The sequence below is a fragment of the Cherax quadricarinatus genome, chromosome 27 (assembly GCF_038502225.1).
Source record: "Cherax quadricarinatus isolate ZL_2023a chromosome 27, ASM3850222v1, whole genome shotgun sequence".
NCBI classification, from domain to species: Eukaryota; Metazoa; Arthropoda; class Malacostraca; order Decapoda; family Parastacidae; genus Cherax; species Cherax quadricarinatus.
In genome coordinates this window covers 5,251,184-5,268,564 of record NC_091318.1, presented here as the reverse complement: position 1 = coordinate 5,268,564, position 17,381 = coordinate 5,251,184, and the positions used below count along the sequence as shown (strand labels likewise).

Here is a 17,381-nt window from a genome sequence, read left to right as displayed (position 1 = left end):
TACCGAGCATATCACCTGAGGCGCACATGAGCCAAATAACTGCTGCAACAAATGTAAGTATGGCTAATCTAAGACCAGGTTTCAGAAAACTAATTAAAAATCATTCACTACACTGTATACGTCAGGCCCATATAGGAGAATGTAGCCCCAGTAAGGAACCCATGCCTTGTCTAACATATAACAAAACCGGAGAAAGTGCAGAGGATTGTAACGAAACTAGTCTCGGAGGTTAGGGGTATGTCCTGTGAGGAGAGGTTAAGGTAATCAGCCTGATGACACAAGAGAAAAGAATGACTAGCTGTGATATGATAACGTACAAACTGTTGGAAACAAGTGATAATAGGGACAGGGACAGACTGTTTGAGAGACGAGAAACATGAATTAGAGACCACAGCTGGAGGATGAACTAATATGTGAATCACTAGGATGTTAGGAAATATTTCCTCAGTCTTAGAGAAGTCAGAAAGTGGAACGACCTGGAAAATGATGTAACAGAGGCTAGATCCATACATAGCTATAACAGAAGAGCGAACCTAATAGCCACCAGCCTTTAAAGAGCAAACAGGGTAGGAGCTGAGACTCGATCCCTGCAACCGTAGACAGGTTAGTACATATAGGTGAGAACATATATTACATATATTACATACATATATTACATACATACGAATAAACAGAAGGATGGATGAGAGGCTCGAACCGTGGCCCCGAGATTGACAAGTCAAGCGCTCTACCTCTTCGGCTATGGGACTTCTAACAAAGATTTAGAAACTACTTTTGTACATATTTCCATCAGAGGCACCGATTGTAACCCAAATGAAACTCTTCCCCACATTCCTGGAGCTCTGCCATTAAATCTATTCTTACCTCTTACCTGAGAATGAAGGTCCCCAGTACAGTTCTAGAGGTGGTACCTCCCTATACATATAAATATATAAATACGTATATATATGTATATATATATATATATAAATATATATATATATATATATATATATATAAATATATATATATATATATATATATATATATATATATATATATATATATATATATATATATATATTTATATATATATAATTATATATATATATATATATATATATATATATATATATATATATATATATATATATATATATTTTTTTTTTTTTTTTTTTTTTTTTGTTTTTTTTTTTATTATCACACCGGCCGAGTCCCACCAAGGCAGGGTGGCCCGAAAAAGAAAAACTTTCACCATCATTCACTCCATCACTGTCTTGCCAGAAGGGTGCTTTACACTACAGTTTTTAAACTGCAACATTAACACCCCTCCTTCAGAGTGCAGGCACTGTACTTCCCATCTCCAGGACTCAAGTCCGGCCTGCCGGTTTCCCTGAATCCCTTCATAAATGTTACTTTGCTCACACTCCAACAGCACGTCAAGTATTAAAAACCATTTGTCTCCATTCACTCCTATCAAACACGCTCACGCATGCCTGCTGGAAGTCCAAGCCCCTCGCACACAAAACCTCCTTTACCCCCTCCCTCCAACCCTTCCTAGGCCGACCCCTACCCCGCCTTCCTTCCACTACAGACTGATACACTCTTGAAGTCATTCTGTTTCGCTCCATTCTCTCTACATGTCCGAACCACCTCAACAACCCTTCCTCAGCCCTCTGGACAACAGTTTTGGTAATCCCGCACCTCCTCCTAACTTCCAAACTATGAATTCTCTGCATTATATTCACACCACACATTGCCCTCAGACATGACATCTCCACTGCCTCCAGCCTTCTCCTCGCTGCAACATTCATCACCCACGCTTCACACCCATATAAGAGCGTTGGTAAAACTATACTCTCATACATTCCCCTCTTTGCCTCCAAGGACAAAGTTCTTTGTCTCCACAGACTCCTAAGTGCACCACTCACTCTTTTTCCCTCATCAATTCTATGATTCACCTCATCTTTCATAGACCCATCCGCTGACACGTCCACTCCCAAATATCTGAATACGTTCACCTCCTCCATACTCTCTCCCTCCAATCTGATATTCAATCTTTCATCACCTAATCTTTTTGTTATCCTCATAACCTTACTCTTTCCTGTATTCACCTTTAATTTTCTTCTTTTGCACACCCTTCCAAATTCATCCACCAATCTCTGCAACTTCTCTTCAGAATCTCCCAAGAGCACAGTGTCATCAGCAAAGAGCAGCTGTGACAACTCCCACTTTGTGTGTGATTCTTTATCTTTTAACTCCACGCCTCTTGCCAAGACCCTCGCATTTACTTCTCTTACAACCCCATCTATAAATATATTAAACAACCACGGTGACATCACACATCCTTGTCTAAGGCCTACTTTTACTGGGAAAAAATTTCCCTCTTTCCTACATACTCTAACTTGAGCCTCACTATCCTCGTAAAAACTCTTCACTGCTTTCAGTAACCTACCTCCTACACCATACACTTGCAACATCTGCCACATTGCCCCCCTGTCCACCCTGTCATATGCCTTTTCCAAATCCATAAATGCCACAAAGACCTCTTTAGCCTTATCTAAATACTGTTCACTTATATGTTTCACTGTAAACACCTGGTCCACACACCCCCTACCTTTCCTAAAGCCTCCTTGTTCATCTGCTATCCTATTCTCCGTCTTACTCTTAATTCTTTCAATTATAACTCTACCATACACTTTACCAGGTACACTCAACAGACTTATCCCCCTATAATTTTTGCACTCTCTTTTATCCCCTTTGCCTTTATACAAAGGAACTATGCATGCTCTCTGCCAATCCCTAGGTACCTTACCCTCTTCCATACATTTATTAAATAATTGCACCAACCACTCCAAAACTATATCCCCACCTGCTTTTAACATTTCTATCTTTATCCCATCAATCCCGGCTGCCTTACCCCCTTTCATTTTACCTACTGCCTCACGAACTTCCCCCACACTCACAACTGGCTCTTCCTCACTCCTACAAGATGTTATTCCTCCTTGCCCTATACACGAAATCACAGCTTCCCTATCTTCATCAACATTTAACAATTCCTCAAAATATTCCTTCCATCTTCCCAATACCTCTAACTCTCCATTTAATAACTCTCCTCTCCTATTTTTAACTGACAAATCCATTTGTTCTCTAGGCTTTCTTAACTTGTTAATCTCGCTCCAAAACTTTTTCTTATTTTCAACAAAATTTGTTGATAACATCTCACCCACTCTCTCATTTGCTCTCTTTTTACATTGCTTCACCACTCTCTTAACTTCTCTCTTTTTCTCCATATACTCTTCCCTCCTTGCATCACTTCTACTTTGTAAAAACTTCTCATATGCTAACTTTTTCTCCCTTACTACTCTCTTTACATCATCATTCCACCAATCGCTCCTCTTCCCTCCTGCACCCACTTTCCTGTAACCACAAACTTCTGCTGAACACTCTAACACTACATTTTTAAACCTACCCCATACCTCTTCGACCCCATTGCCTATGCTCTCATTAGCCCATCTATCCTCCAATAGCTGTTTATATCTTACCCTAACTGCCTCCTCTTTTAGTTTATAAACCTTCACCTCTCTCTTCCCTGATGCTTCTATTCTCCTTGTATCCCATCTACCTTTTACTCTCAGTGTAGCTACAACTAGAAAGTGATCTGATATATCTGTGGCCCCTCTATAAACATGTACATCCTGAAGTCTACTCAACAGTCTTTTATCTACCAATACATAATCCAACAAACTACTGTCATTTCGCCCTACATCATATCGTGTATACTTATTTATCCTCTTTTTCTTAAAATATGTATTACCTATAACTAAACCCCTTTCTATACAAAGTTCAATCAAAGGGCTCCCATTATCATTTACACCTGGCACCCCAAACTTACCTACCACACCCTCTCTAAAAGTTTCTCCTACTTTAGCATTCAAGTCCCCTACCACAATTACTCTCTCACTTGGTTCAAAGGCTCCTATACATTCACTTAACATCTCCCAAAATCTCTCTCTCTCCTCTGCATTCCTCTCTTCTCCAGGTGCATACACGCTTATTATGACCCACTTCTCGCATCCAACCTTTACTTTAATCCACATAATTCTTGAATTTACACATTCATATTCTCTTTTCTCCTTCCATAACTGATCATTTAACATTACTGCTACCCCTTCCTTTGCTCTAACTCTCTCAGATACTCCAGATTTAATCCCATTTATTTCCCCCCACTGAAACTCTCCTACCCCCTTCAGCTTTGTTTCGCTTAGGGCCAGGACATCCAACTTCTTTTCATTCATAACATCAGCAATCATCTGTTTCTTGTCATCCGCACTACATCCACGCACATTTAAGCAACCCAGTTTTATAAAGTTTTTCTTCTTCTCTTTTTTAGTAATTGTATACAGGAGAAGGGGTTACTAGCCCATTGCTCCCGGCATTTTAGTCGCCTCATACGACACGCATGGCTTACGGAGGAAAGATTCTTTTCCACTTCCCCATGGACAATAGAAGAAATAAAAAAGAACAAGAGCTATTTAGAAAAAGGAGAAAAACCTAGATGTATGTATATATATATATGCATGTGCGTGTCTGTGAAGTGTGACCAAAGTGTAAGTAGGAGTAGCAAGATATCCCTGTTATCTTAGCGTGTTTATATATATATATATATATATATATATATATATATATATATATATATATATATATATATATATATATATATATATATATATATATATATATATACATATATATACGTATTTATATATTTATATGTACAGGGAGGTACCACCTCTAGAACTGTACTGGGTGACCCAAAAAAGAAAGAAAATCCCCAAAAAGAAAATACTTTCATCATCATTCAACACTTTCACCACACTCACACATTATCACTGTTTTTGCAGAGGTGCTCAGAATACAACAGTCTAGAAGCATATACGTATAAAGATACACAACATATCCCTCCAAACTGCCAATATCCCAAACCCCTCCTTTAAAGTGCAGGCATTGTACTTCCCATTTCCAGGACTCAAGTCCGACTATATGAAAATAACCGGTTTCCCTGAATCCCTTCACTAAATACTACCCTGCTCACACTCCAACAGATCGTCAGGTCCCAAGTACCATTCGTCTCCATTCACTCCTATCTAACACGCTCACGCACGCTTGCTGGAAGTCCAAGCCCCTCGCCCACAAAACCTCCTTTACCCCCTCTCTCCAACCCTTTCGAGGACGACCCCTACCCCGCCTTCCTTCCCCTATAGATTTATATGCTTTCCATGTCATTCTACTTTGATCCATTCTCTCTAAATGACCAAACCACCTCAACAACCCCTCTTCTGCCCTCTGACTAATACTTTTATTAACTCCACACCTTCTCCTAATTTCCACACTCCGAATTTTCTGCATAATATTTACACCACACATTGCCCTTAAACAGGACATCTCCACTGCCTCCACCCGTCTTCTCGCTGCTGCATTTACCACCCAAGCTTCACACCCATATAAAAGTGTTGGTACTACTATACTTTCATACATTCCCTTCTTTGCCTCCATAGATAACGTTTTTTGACTCCACATATACCTCAACGCACCACTCACCTTTTTTCCCTCATCAATTCTATGATTAACCTCATCCTTCATAAATCCATCCGCCGACACGTCAACTCCCAAGTATCTGAAAACATTCACTTCTTCCATACTCCTCCTCCCCAATTTGATATCCAATTTTTCTTTATCTAAATCATTTGACACCCTCATCACCTTACTCTTTTCTATGTTCACTTTCAGCTTTCTACCTTTACACACATTCCCAAACTCATCCACTAACCTTTGCAATTTTTCTTTAGAATCTCCCATAAGCACAGTATCATCAGCTAAAAGTAACTGTGTCAATTCCCATTTTGAATTTGATTCCCCAAAATTTAATCCCACCCCTCTCCCGAACACCCTAGCATTTACTTCCTTTACAACCTCATCTATAAATATATTAAACAACCATGGTGACATTACACATCCCTGTCTAAGACCTACTTTTACCGGGAAATAGTCTCCCTCTCTGAGGGAGACTATGTGTAGCCTCACTATCCTCATAAAAACTCTTTACAGCATTTAATAACTTACCACCTATTCCATATACTTGCAACATCTGCCACATTGCTCCTCTATCCACTCTATCATATATATATAATATAATATAGTGCCTAATAGGTAAAACTGGTCACTTAGCAAGTACGCATTTAAAATTAAGTCCTTTCTACAATTTTCTTTTATACGTTTAAATATATATATTTTTTAATTGATGTTAATGTAAAAAATAATAATTTTGTACTAAAAGAATCTTATAAAACTTACCTAACCTTATTATACAAAAGCGCAAATTAATTTGACCTAATCCAACTAAATATATTTTAGATAGGTTTACAATAATTTAATAATAAACATACACATAGAAATATATTTTTGTCGTTAGGTTCAGAATGATTTTTGCGAAATTATTGCATACACAAACATTTGCTTGCCTTATTCGACAAGAAGAGCGGTGCTATTGAAACCAAAATCGCAATTTTTTCCTATTCCAGACAGTAAGTTGGTAGATAGCAAACAGCCAGGGAGGTACTACCGTCCTGTCAAGTGAGTGTGAAACGATGGTAGGATTGTTGGTATCTTTTTTTCTGTCTCTTAAAGATACGGGAAAACAAATACATCTTCGTACTTTTGCTTACACTTAGGTCACACTATACATGTATGTACATACATGAATAATTACAAACTCATCTGGGTTTTCTTCTATTTTCTTAATAGCTTTTGTTTTTCTTTATTTCCTCTTATCTCCATGGGGAACTGGAAAAAAATTCTTCCTCCGTAAGCCACGTGTGCCATAGGCGACTAAAATGCCGAGAGCAAGGAGCTAGTATCCCCTTCTCCTGTATAAATAACTAAATTACGAACCGACCGTATCCCACCGAGGCAAGTTATATTAATTCCAGCCATATTGCACCAAGGGGGAGTAACCGATAAAAGAAAACCTTTCACCATCAATCACTCCATTATTGTATTGCTAGAGACGCGCGGATAGTACAGGTCAAATGCCCCTCTAAAAAGCAATATCCCCACCACTCCTTCAGAGTGCATGCACTGTACCTCTCATCTCCAGGACTCAAGTCCAGCTAACCAGTTTCCCTGAATCCCTTCATAAATGTTACCTCGCTCACACTCCAACAGCACTTCAAGTCATAAAAATCCACTTGCTTCATCTCACTCTTATCTAACACGCTCATATACTGCTGTTGGATGTTTAGTCCTATACACTACATAATGTGTATGTTGTGATACACACTACATGGTATGCATGTTCTCATACGCGCTGCACATAATGAATACTATTATGCACTGCACACTATGTGTAGGCTCTAACACTATATGTAATATCTGCAAACATCATTCTGCATACGATGTGTACTATTATTCATAGTCCAGGTCATGCTTGTTATCACTCACATAGCTTGTAATGTATGCTGCCTTGTACACTAAACGATGCATGCGCTACATGCACACTTCGTGCAGCTTATATAGTCATATACGCTTCGCTACATGTATGTTAGCAGTGATGGCCGAGTGGTTAAGGCGTCTGACTAGAAATCAGATGGGATATTCCCGCGTAGGTTCGAATCCTACTCACTGCGCAAGCTCGTAATTTTGTGTGAAGCTCGTGGCTCAAGTGGCAGTAATTTTCGCTCACAACTGAAAGACCCGGGTTCGGCTGGGCATATTTTGGGCAAGTTGTTTTTGTCTTTAGACGTAAGTAAATAACTGGGTATTTGCCGACTGTTGTAGGTCGCACACTGGAGAAGATGAGAAAACACCAGTGGAAATAAGCCATAACGATTACCTCTCATGTTTATGCAGGTTACTATCCTCATGGTTAAAAATCCTGAAAAGGTACTTTTATGGGGTTTATATATGCTGAGAGAGAGAGAGAGATAGATGGATAGAGAGAGATAGATGGATAGACACAGAGATAGAGAGAGAGAGCGAGAGAGAGAGAGAGAGAGAGAGAGAGAGAGAGAGAGAGAGAGAGAGAGAGAGAGAGAGAGAGAGAGAGAGAGAGAGAGAGAGAGAGAGGAGAGAGAGAGGAACAAGAGAGACAGAGAAACAAGAAAGGCAGAGACACATAGACAGACAGACATAGACACACACGCAAACACACACACACACACACACACACACACACACACACACACACACACACACACACACACACACACACACACACACACACACACACACACACACACACACACACACAAACACTCACACACACACACACACACACACATACACAAACTCATACACACACACGCACACACACTCATACCGGTGAAGAGCAACCGGTGAGTACAAATAGGTGAGTACACACACACACCCACTCATACACACACACACACTCATACACATACACACACACACACACACACACACACACACACACACACACACACACACACACACACACACACACACACACACACACACACACACACACACTCGCAAATACAACAGGCCTAGTGCCTAATCGACATGTGCCTAGGACAAAATGGTAACTAACACACACACACTGATGAAGACTCGCATGAATCACAGGGATGTTAGGAAGTATTTCTTCAGTCACAAAGTTGTCAGGAAGTAGAATCGTCTGGGAAGTGTTGTAGTGGAGGCAGGATCCATACACAGCTTTAAGAAGAGGAAAGATAAAGCCATTGACAACATGCCCATGCACTCAGCCCCGGGCCCAGACTCGTGGAATTCTGTTTTCATTAAGAACTGCAAGAAACCCCTCTCGCGTGTCCTAAGTACGCTATGGAGGAGGATCTTGGACATGAGTGAAATTCCACAGTCACTTAAAACAACGGATATAGCCCCACTCCATATAGGTGGCAGCAAAGCATTAGCTAAGAACTATAGACCAATAGCTCTGACGTCCCACTTCATAAAAACCTTTGAAAGAGTGCTAAGAAGCAGGATTACAAATCACCTGGATTCCCAAAATCTGCACAATCCAGGGCAACATGGGTTCAGGGCAGGTCGCTCCTGCCTCTCACAACTACTGGATCACTATGATATGGCCTTGGATGCACTGGAAGAAAATCAGAATGCAGATGTAATATACACAGACTTTGCAAAAGCATTTGACAAATGCGATCATGGCTTAATAGCCCATAAAATACGTGCTAAAGGAATAACTGGGAAAGTGGGGAGATGGATTTTAAACTTCCTAACAAATCGAACACAAAGAGTAGTGGTCAACTAATATACACAGACTTTGCAAAAGCATTTGACAAATGCGATCATGGCGTAATAGCCCATAAAATACGTGCTAAAGGAATAACTGGGAAAGTAGGGAGATGGATTTTCAACTTCCTAACAAATCGAACACAAAGAGTAGTGGTCAACAGAGTTAAATCGGAGGCTGCGATAGTGAAGAACTTTGTTCCACAAGGCACAATACTCGCCCCCATCTTATTGCTCATCCTCATATCAGACATAGACAGAGATATACATCACAGCACTGTATCATCCTTTGCGGATGATACTAGGATCTGCATGAGGCTGTCATCTGCTGAGGACGCGGTTAACCTCCAAGAAGATATAAACAAAGTTTTCCAATGGGCAACGGTAAACAATATGATGTTCAATGAGGACAAATTCCAAATACTCCGTTATGGAAAACTGGAGGAGATAATAACTAGAACAGAGAATACTACAGACTCTGGCCATACAATAGAGCAGAAAAATAATGTAAGGGACCTGGGAGTAGTAATGTCTGAGGATCTCACTTTCAAGGATCACAACAGTGCCACGATCACACGTGCAAAGAAAATGATAGGATGAATAAGGAGAACTTTCAAAACGAGAGATGCCAAGCCAATGATGATCCTTTTCAAATCACTTGTTCTCTCTAGGCTGGAATACTGCTGTACATTAACATCTCCATTCAAAGCAGGTGAAATCGCAGATCTAGAGAGTGTACAGAGATCCTTTACTGCACGTATGAGTTCTGTCAAGCACCTTAACTACTCGGAAAGCTTGGAAGCACTTGACTTGTACTCGTTGGAACGCAGGAGGGAGAGATATATCATAATCTACACTTGGAAAATCCTGGAAGGAATGGTCCCAAATCTGCACACAGAAATCACTCCCTACGAAAGTAAAAGACTGGGCAGGCGATGCAAAATGCCCCCAATTAAAAGTAGGGGCGCCATTGGTACACTAAGGGAAAACACCATAAGTGTCCGGGGCCCAAGACTGTTCAACAGCCTCCCATCAAGCATTAGGGGAATTGCCAATAAACCCCTGGCTGCCTTCAAGAGAGAGCTGAACAGATACCTAAAGTCAGTGCCGGATCAGCCGTGGCTCGTTCGTTGGACTGCTGATCAGGACTGTTGATCAGGCCCTGATCCATCGGGAGGCCTGGTCATGGACCGGGCCGCGGGGGCGTTGATCCCCGGAATAACCTCCAGGTAACCAGGTAGCAGGAAAAGTGACCTAGTAATGGCCAGTGAAGAGGCGATGCCAGGAGTTGCGAATCGACCCCTGCAACCACAACTAGGTGAGTACAACTAGGTGAGAACACACACACACACACACACATCTCGCTCTGCCATCACCTATCTCATTCTCCTCGTCCTCCCTCTCCATTACCCATAATCCTAACCCATTCTATTGGAAGAACTATCTCGACATCCACCCCTCACCCTAATCCTTAATCCTAATCCTCCCTGACTAATGAGCAAGTACAATCACTAGGAAAACCGTACATCGACTTGGTTATCCTGATTTACGTGGGTTATCTTGTTTTATCTTTGGTTATGAAAGTTAAGACACTTCTGCAACATCTGGTTATCTTCTTTGTAGACGTTTCGCCATCCAGTGGCTTTATCAATACAGATTCTTTGGACGTAATAAGAAAATTGAAGAAGTATATACAAAAGATGAGGTAATCAGTCCCTCAGCCTTGGAGGTGGTGTTTAGAGCACCGTGGTCGTAGAGATTCTGAAGCAGAGGCAAGGAGACTGGCGCTTACATAGGCGTCATGGAATCTTGGTTCAGAGGACATCTACAAGACCTTCTTCACGGCTACTACAACTAACCCATCATTTTGGGAAGGACCTACTTCCACAGGGAAATCCCGCCTACCAGTGACTATGCCCTCGTCTGCTACAAATCCCTACTCACTGACGCCTATATAAGCGCCAGTCTCCTTGCCTCTGCTTCAGAAACTCTACGACCACGGTGCTCTAAACACCACCTCCAAGGCTGAGGGACTGATTACCTCGTCTTTTGTATATAGTTCTTCAGTTTTCTTATTATGTCCAAAGAATCTGTATTGATAAAGCCACTGGATGGCGAAACGTCTACAATAAAGATAACCAGATGTTGTACAGTGTCTTAACTTTCATCTTGTCGGTATTGTATACCTGTCTTGCACATCTTTGGTTATCTTTGGTAACATGGGTTATCCTGTTTTATCCTGGGTTACTTTGGTTACATTTGTTACTTAGTAACCCAAGATAACCAAATAAAGCAGAAAGTCATCAGACTGCCTTATTTCCATTGGAATTCTTTAATCCTTTCCTCCAAGATGCTATCCACACCATTCGCCTAATATCCAGGAATTTACTTATTCCCATATGAGCAGCGGCAGTTGATGTACGAAAACATGCCTAGCGTTTCCGCTAGTCCAGGGTTCGAAGAGCGTTTTCTCAGTCTAAGCTAAGACCACTTGCAATAGAGTCACGAGCAAGGTGTTGAACAAAAGATTTAATTGAGAGGCAAGTCCGAGTTTACTCTGTCGTGAAAGCATGTTTATTTGTGCATGTCCTCCTACTCCCGCCATGCATCTGGGTTCCTGTTCTCTATTTCTGACCAATCACAAGCCTTCTGTGAGTTGCTTCAGCTAATTGGTGATAGCGTCTGCTCACTTCCAATTGGTCAAGAGACCAAAATATAAACACTTCTAGCTTTGCGTCGCCGAAAGACTTTTTTTCATCGAGTGACACTCATATACTCTTGGATTTTATCCTCAACAATGTCAGTAAGTATTGATTTGTGTGTCTAGTGCATAAACGAATAGTTTAGCCATATTTTGATATATATATACATAAAGTCTGTGTGAAGCATAATATGAGTTCACCATGCAAATGAAAAAGGTGCAACAAAAACCGACTAAACAAACTCGTTCCTGCCATTTAGGCCCCATTTTAAATTTCAGTAAATAAATATTTAAAAAAAATTGTAATGCATATATGAATTCTGTAGTGGTCTGGATGTATACAGAACGCTTTTATTGTCCTTCCAGATTAGTGAGAATTTGTTTTATGGTAAGCCCTCCACACAGAAGTCCAAATATGTCTGCATTTTGGAGGAAAGTGACTCAGATCTAGAGCCAGATGACCTGGAACTGCTTGACAGTGGTGATGAATACTTGCCACCGGGTGTAGAGGTGCCAAGTGATGAGGAAGAGGAAGATAGACTATCCAAAAAGTCAAAATTGGACTAGAAAAAGAAAGGTATTATGATCGAGGAATACCCTGATGAAGATCTTCATGATGAGCTTGCTTCTCAAGCTCATATGCAAAGTAAATCTATGCATCAAAAAGGATAGAAATGGCTTCATCAAGCTTCGCTGTAGAAATTAGTGATCTAGAATGATTGTTCTTTTTCAGGAAACTCAGGAATATGGGAATTGAAAGTTTTATCCCTTTGCAATGTGTCCATGTTGCTATTTGGTTAATTTTTTAAATTTTTTTAATACTTACAAAATGTCTGGAAACAAGTTCAATTTATGTTTTTTTATTGTCTTTTAGTATAATAAATTTAAAAAATAGTTACTAGGTGTTTTATTAACAATTGCAACTTTGCAACATTTCAAATTGTTCACCCTCTACCAGGCAGGACCTTGTGTAATCGGTCTTCACATATCAGCAATTGATCGAAAACTAACCTTGACATACCCATTTATATGGGCTCATTTACCTTACATTGAGATACTCTATCCACTCATAGGAAATACATTTCAAAATCGCAATTTTTCAAGGCTTCCCACTCAAAGGGTTAACTCAGTATTTTTAAAAGAAACACTGACAAAACCAAGGTATTAATGATCAATATTACAACAAAGATCACTGGACACAATATACATAACAGTGTGAGAGATTATGAAACTACAGAGTGAGTTAAATATCTCGAAGGCATTGGAACCATATAGCATCCTTTCATTGGTCATGATAGAGGGAGCAGGAGTATTCTGAGTACCACTAGCAAATATCTGCAAGTTACTGAATATAGGGCAACTGCCAGAGGTGAGAAAGACAACAAACATAGTTCCAATAATTAAGAAAGGGGACAGATAGAAGACAGCTTAAGTACAGAGTAGTGTCATTGCATGCATTGTATGTAACGTTAGGAAGATTATAATAAGATGAAGAGTAATGAAGCACTTGGGAAATTAGTAGGAAATTAGCACTGCTTTAGAAATTATAAATCTTGCAACACAAGTTTCCTTGAGGACTATGGCAAATGAAGAGAGGTGAATAAAAAAAAAGGAGGGATCAGTGGACCTCCGATTCTTATACTACAAAGATGCTTTTGACATATCCATTCAGAAGAGGCATTCATAAGTCATCATATGGAAACTAATATCCGAATTTCCTCAATAAAAAAAGTTAAGATATACATGGTTCATATGTAATTCAGACCTTTCAGAGAAACCAAATGTGGAAACACATTAAGCTTGAAGCCGCCCAAAAGTTGCATTATTATCTTTTGAGGATGTAAAACTTCAAACTAATAAAATGCAGCATTCAGAAATTATCACATGAATAACAGTAATTTTTTCATTTCCTTCCAAAAAGCAACTAACTGGGACCAATGCAGGCTAAACTTATCCAAACCTTTCTCTAAAAAGATTGACCAGTTTTTAAACCAGTAAGTTATATGTAAGCTTAGGTTTCATAACATATTAATCCTTGTGGGAACAATAGTCATGGTGCTTTCCTTCACTCTGACAGCCCAAATTCTTAATATATCTCTCAGAGCATTAATTTTGTCAGTGGAAGATAAGATATTTTCAGTGATGCTTTGTATGTTAGATTTACCTTATTTAACTGTTCAAAGATATCCAATAAATAGGATAATTTTATAGACTTAGTGTAATCTGCAAGCAACACAAAATTCTTCTTGCTGCTCAAGGGTAAAAAAAAAGGAACTCATTCTTGAGTTCATCCACTCTTGACAACACTTTTGTTCTCGACAGCCATATTGTCTCTCTGTACAGAAGATTCACGTGCTTTGCCACAACTTTTTCACATGGTTTACTAAACAGTCGTGATTTACATGGCCAAATTTTTATATAATTCACCATTTTTACGACTCTGTCTAGTTGACAAGTAAGACACATGTACAACAGTTAATTATCTTTATCACAAAACGTCTCGCTACGCAGTAGGCCTCTTCAGCCGAGTACAGAGTAGGCAGCAGTCCATCATCCTTGAAGACGTAATTTTGAGGTGGTCAGTCTCTAAGTCTGAAGAATAGTTCTGCTCCATAATCTGGAACAATCTGAAGGTGAAGCAATAGTATAGAGACTTATACTGTCAAAGGTGAGGCACATATAATCTTGACGACAAAAGAGGAGGAGCAGACTAGTAGGAGTAAGAATGTAATCACTGAAAAGGTTGGTCCCTCTTAAATCCATCGCTTCTCACTTGCAACTAGTGGCAGACAAAAAAAAAGTAGATGTTTTCTATACCAAGATGATGTTGTGTTGCAGTGTTTGATAGCGTGAATATGACACTGGTTTATAATACCGACAAGTTTATCTAGTACAGCCTTGAACTTATTGCCAGCACCTCACGATGGAGAAAGCAATTTGTTATTATAACTTCACTGTTTTCTTTCTTCACTAATGATACAAATTTTTTCATTGAACCAATCATTGATGGAACACCGTCTGTACAAATTCCTACACAGGATTTCCAGTACAAACCAATAGCTTCCTAGTACTAACTGAATTTAGTGAATATATCTTTTCCTGTTGTTGTTTCTAGTTTAGCATTACTAATGTAGCAAATGAATGCTAACAGCTGAACCTTCCCATCAATATTTGTAGACTCATCTATATGGAGTGCAAAAATTTCGCTTTCCTTTACAGAGGCGTAAACAGTTTTTTCTATACCTGCTGACATATCATGTACCCGTCTGCTAATGATATTATTATCTGAGAGTGGAATCTTCTTAACGTCTTTTTTCTACTTCACTACCAAACATCCTTTTCATTGTGGCAATGCAAGTAAGGACAATAAATGTCTTTGCTTCTGTATGAGGCTTCATGCTTTTAGTGTGTAATTCTGCTACTAAATAGCTGGCCTCTTGAGTTTTATTAAAAATTTTGACTATTTCAGAAAATATTAGGTTCTGTTGCCTTCGCTCATGTAAAAGTCTCTCATTGTATGATCGAAGCTTGTTAGTAACATGTCCCATTTTTCCTAGTGAAATGTCTCTTTAATTAATTCCCTGGCTACCATGGCTTCAATGGCTAGTTTTTCACATAAATAACACTTTTTGGCGTAGGATTAACTTCATTACTACACCAAGTAAATCCCAGATCCAAATAACTACTCAAATATAGACTACCTTCCTTTCTTAGATTCACATCTGTTTTACCGGTAATAAGAACTGTTATTCCGTTTTCACTCAAATTTCCAGTTGTCTTCCTTTTCGCCTTCACCACAATGATCCTCGTGTTTTCTTTTCTTAATCCCAAACTTGCCCATACTAAGTTAAGGGGCAAGCTACAGTTTAAAGCCTCTGTGGCAACAGTAAAAGGAAAAGCAACTCTCTACATCTCCCAGGAAAGTCAACACGTCAGTGACGAAACACAGTCACGTATTGGACAGCACAAACTCTAAAGTTGTAAACAAAGAAATGATATTTGCAAAACAGATGCAAACGTTGAGTATTATATAAATTAACTTTCCCATCATAATGCCTTTCGACTTAATGTTAATCTTATAATAATTTATCATTTAATGCCACCTGTTCGAAAAAATATAACAATTTTTCTGTAGTAGTTAATTATTCAATAAATTCTAATAAAAACAATGTCGTGTTTCAATTAAGACAAAGAAGCTAGGGCAACATTATAACCTTAAGGAACTCCTTGGCACTATCAGTGGCACACTTCCTTAACCCAAGAAACATTCCATCAATTACACCAGTGCATCAATCATTAAGATTTATGCCATTCAGAACTGTTATGATTTAATAAGATGAAAGCGTTCAACACGGAGGTGTCATGTAGTGCCTGTGGAATATGAGGCAATAAATTTTCATGTGGGCATAAGGAAGATCAATGCATTTCCTTCGATCAAGAGCCCGTTATCAACATCAACGGAAAAATAATGCAATAAGATAAAACAATGCTAAAATATTTAGAGGTTAAATGTGGAAAAATGGCCGATCGGAGGAGCCTTTTTCCAGAATTCACATGGAAAGAATAACACGAAAAAAAAAGTCTATATGGCATTGTGCATATGGCACCCAAGCATGCAAATAATCCCATGAGTCTTGTTCAATATGCATTACACAAGTGTTGGAATTTTGAAGCCTATCGAATAAAGCGATCTCTAGTAATAGCCAAAAATTTGTGATAAAGCAAACGAAAATGATGCTGAAATGATCTGAAAAAATAGGAAAGTCATTCCTTGAAACGTCATTAAATCTGCGGATTTATATTTTTTCCAGTTTGTTTCTCACATTAACATTCTATTTAAAATTCTTTACAATCCTGTAAAAAAAAAATTATTTAGATATTCTAGGAAACCAAATATGATCAAAACTATTAAAAAAAAAATAGCAAATTGGCACCTACACAGCTCAAAATTAAGAAATACCGCCATTTAGGATTTGAAGGTGATCAGGAGAGACATTCCCAAGTTATTACATGGGAAACAATTTGCTTAATAAAATTGGCAAACGCTAATGATAAAAGTTTGAAGCTGATCAGAAAATACTTTTTTCAGCAATTGATTTGATTTCAGAGATTCCTTATTATAGAGTACATCGTCAATAATATTTATAAGCAATCAGAAGAAAAAGAATTCGTTAGTTATTGAATAATAAATTAATCACTCTTCAATAAAATTGTCAAATTGAGACTTATGCAAGAAAATGGCAATACGAGCCTTGTGTTCTGTAACCCACATCATTGGTGAAAATTTGAAGCCAATCAGATGAATTATTTTCCAATTATGGCATGGATTCTAACTCATATATTTTTTTTTTTTACTATTTTACTATATCAACAAAATGGCGTGTCCACAAACGAAATTAATAAGTATTAT

The 17,381-nt window shown here is 38.9% G+C and overlaps 1 non-coding gene across 1 annotated transcript; it reads left to right on the top strand.

Annotated features, from left to right (window-relative positions):
* The first annotated feature begins 7,582 nt into the window (after positions 1-7,582).
* On the top strand, positions 7,583-7,664 carry TRNAS-AGA (transfer RNA serine (anticodon AGA)). Its single transcript has one exon. It is a non-coding gene; the product is annotated as a tRNA-Ser (tRNA).
* The last annotated feature ends 9,717 nt before the right edge of the window (positions 7,665-17,381 follow it).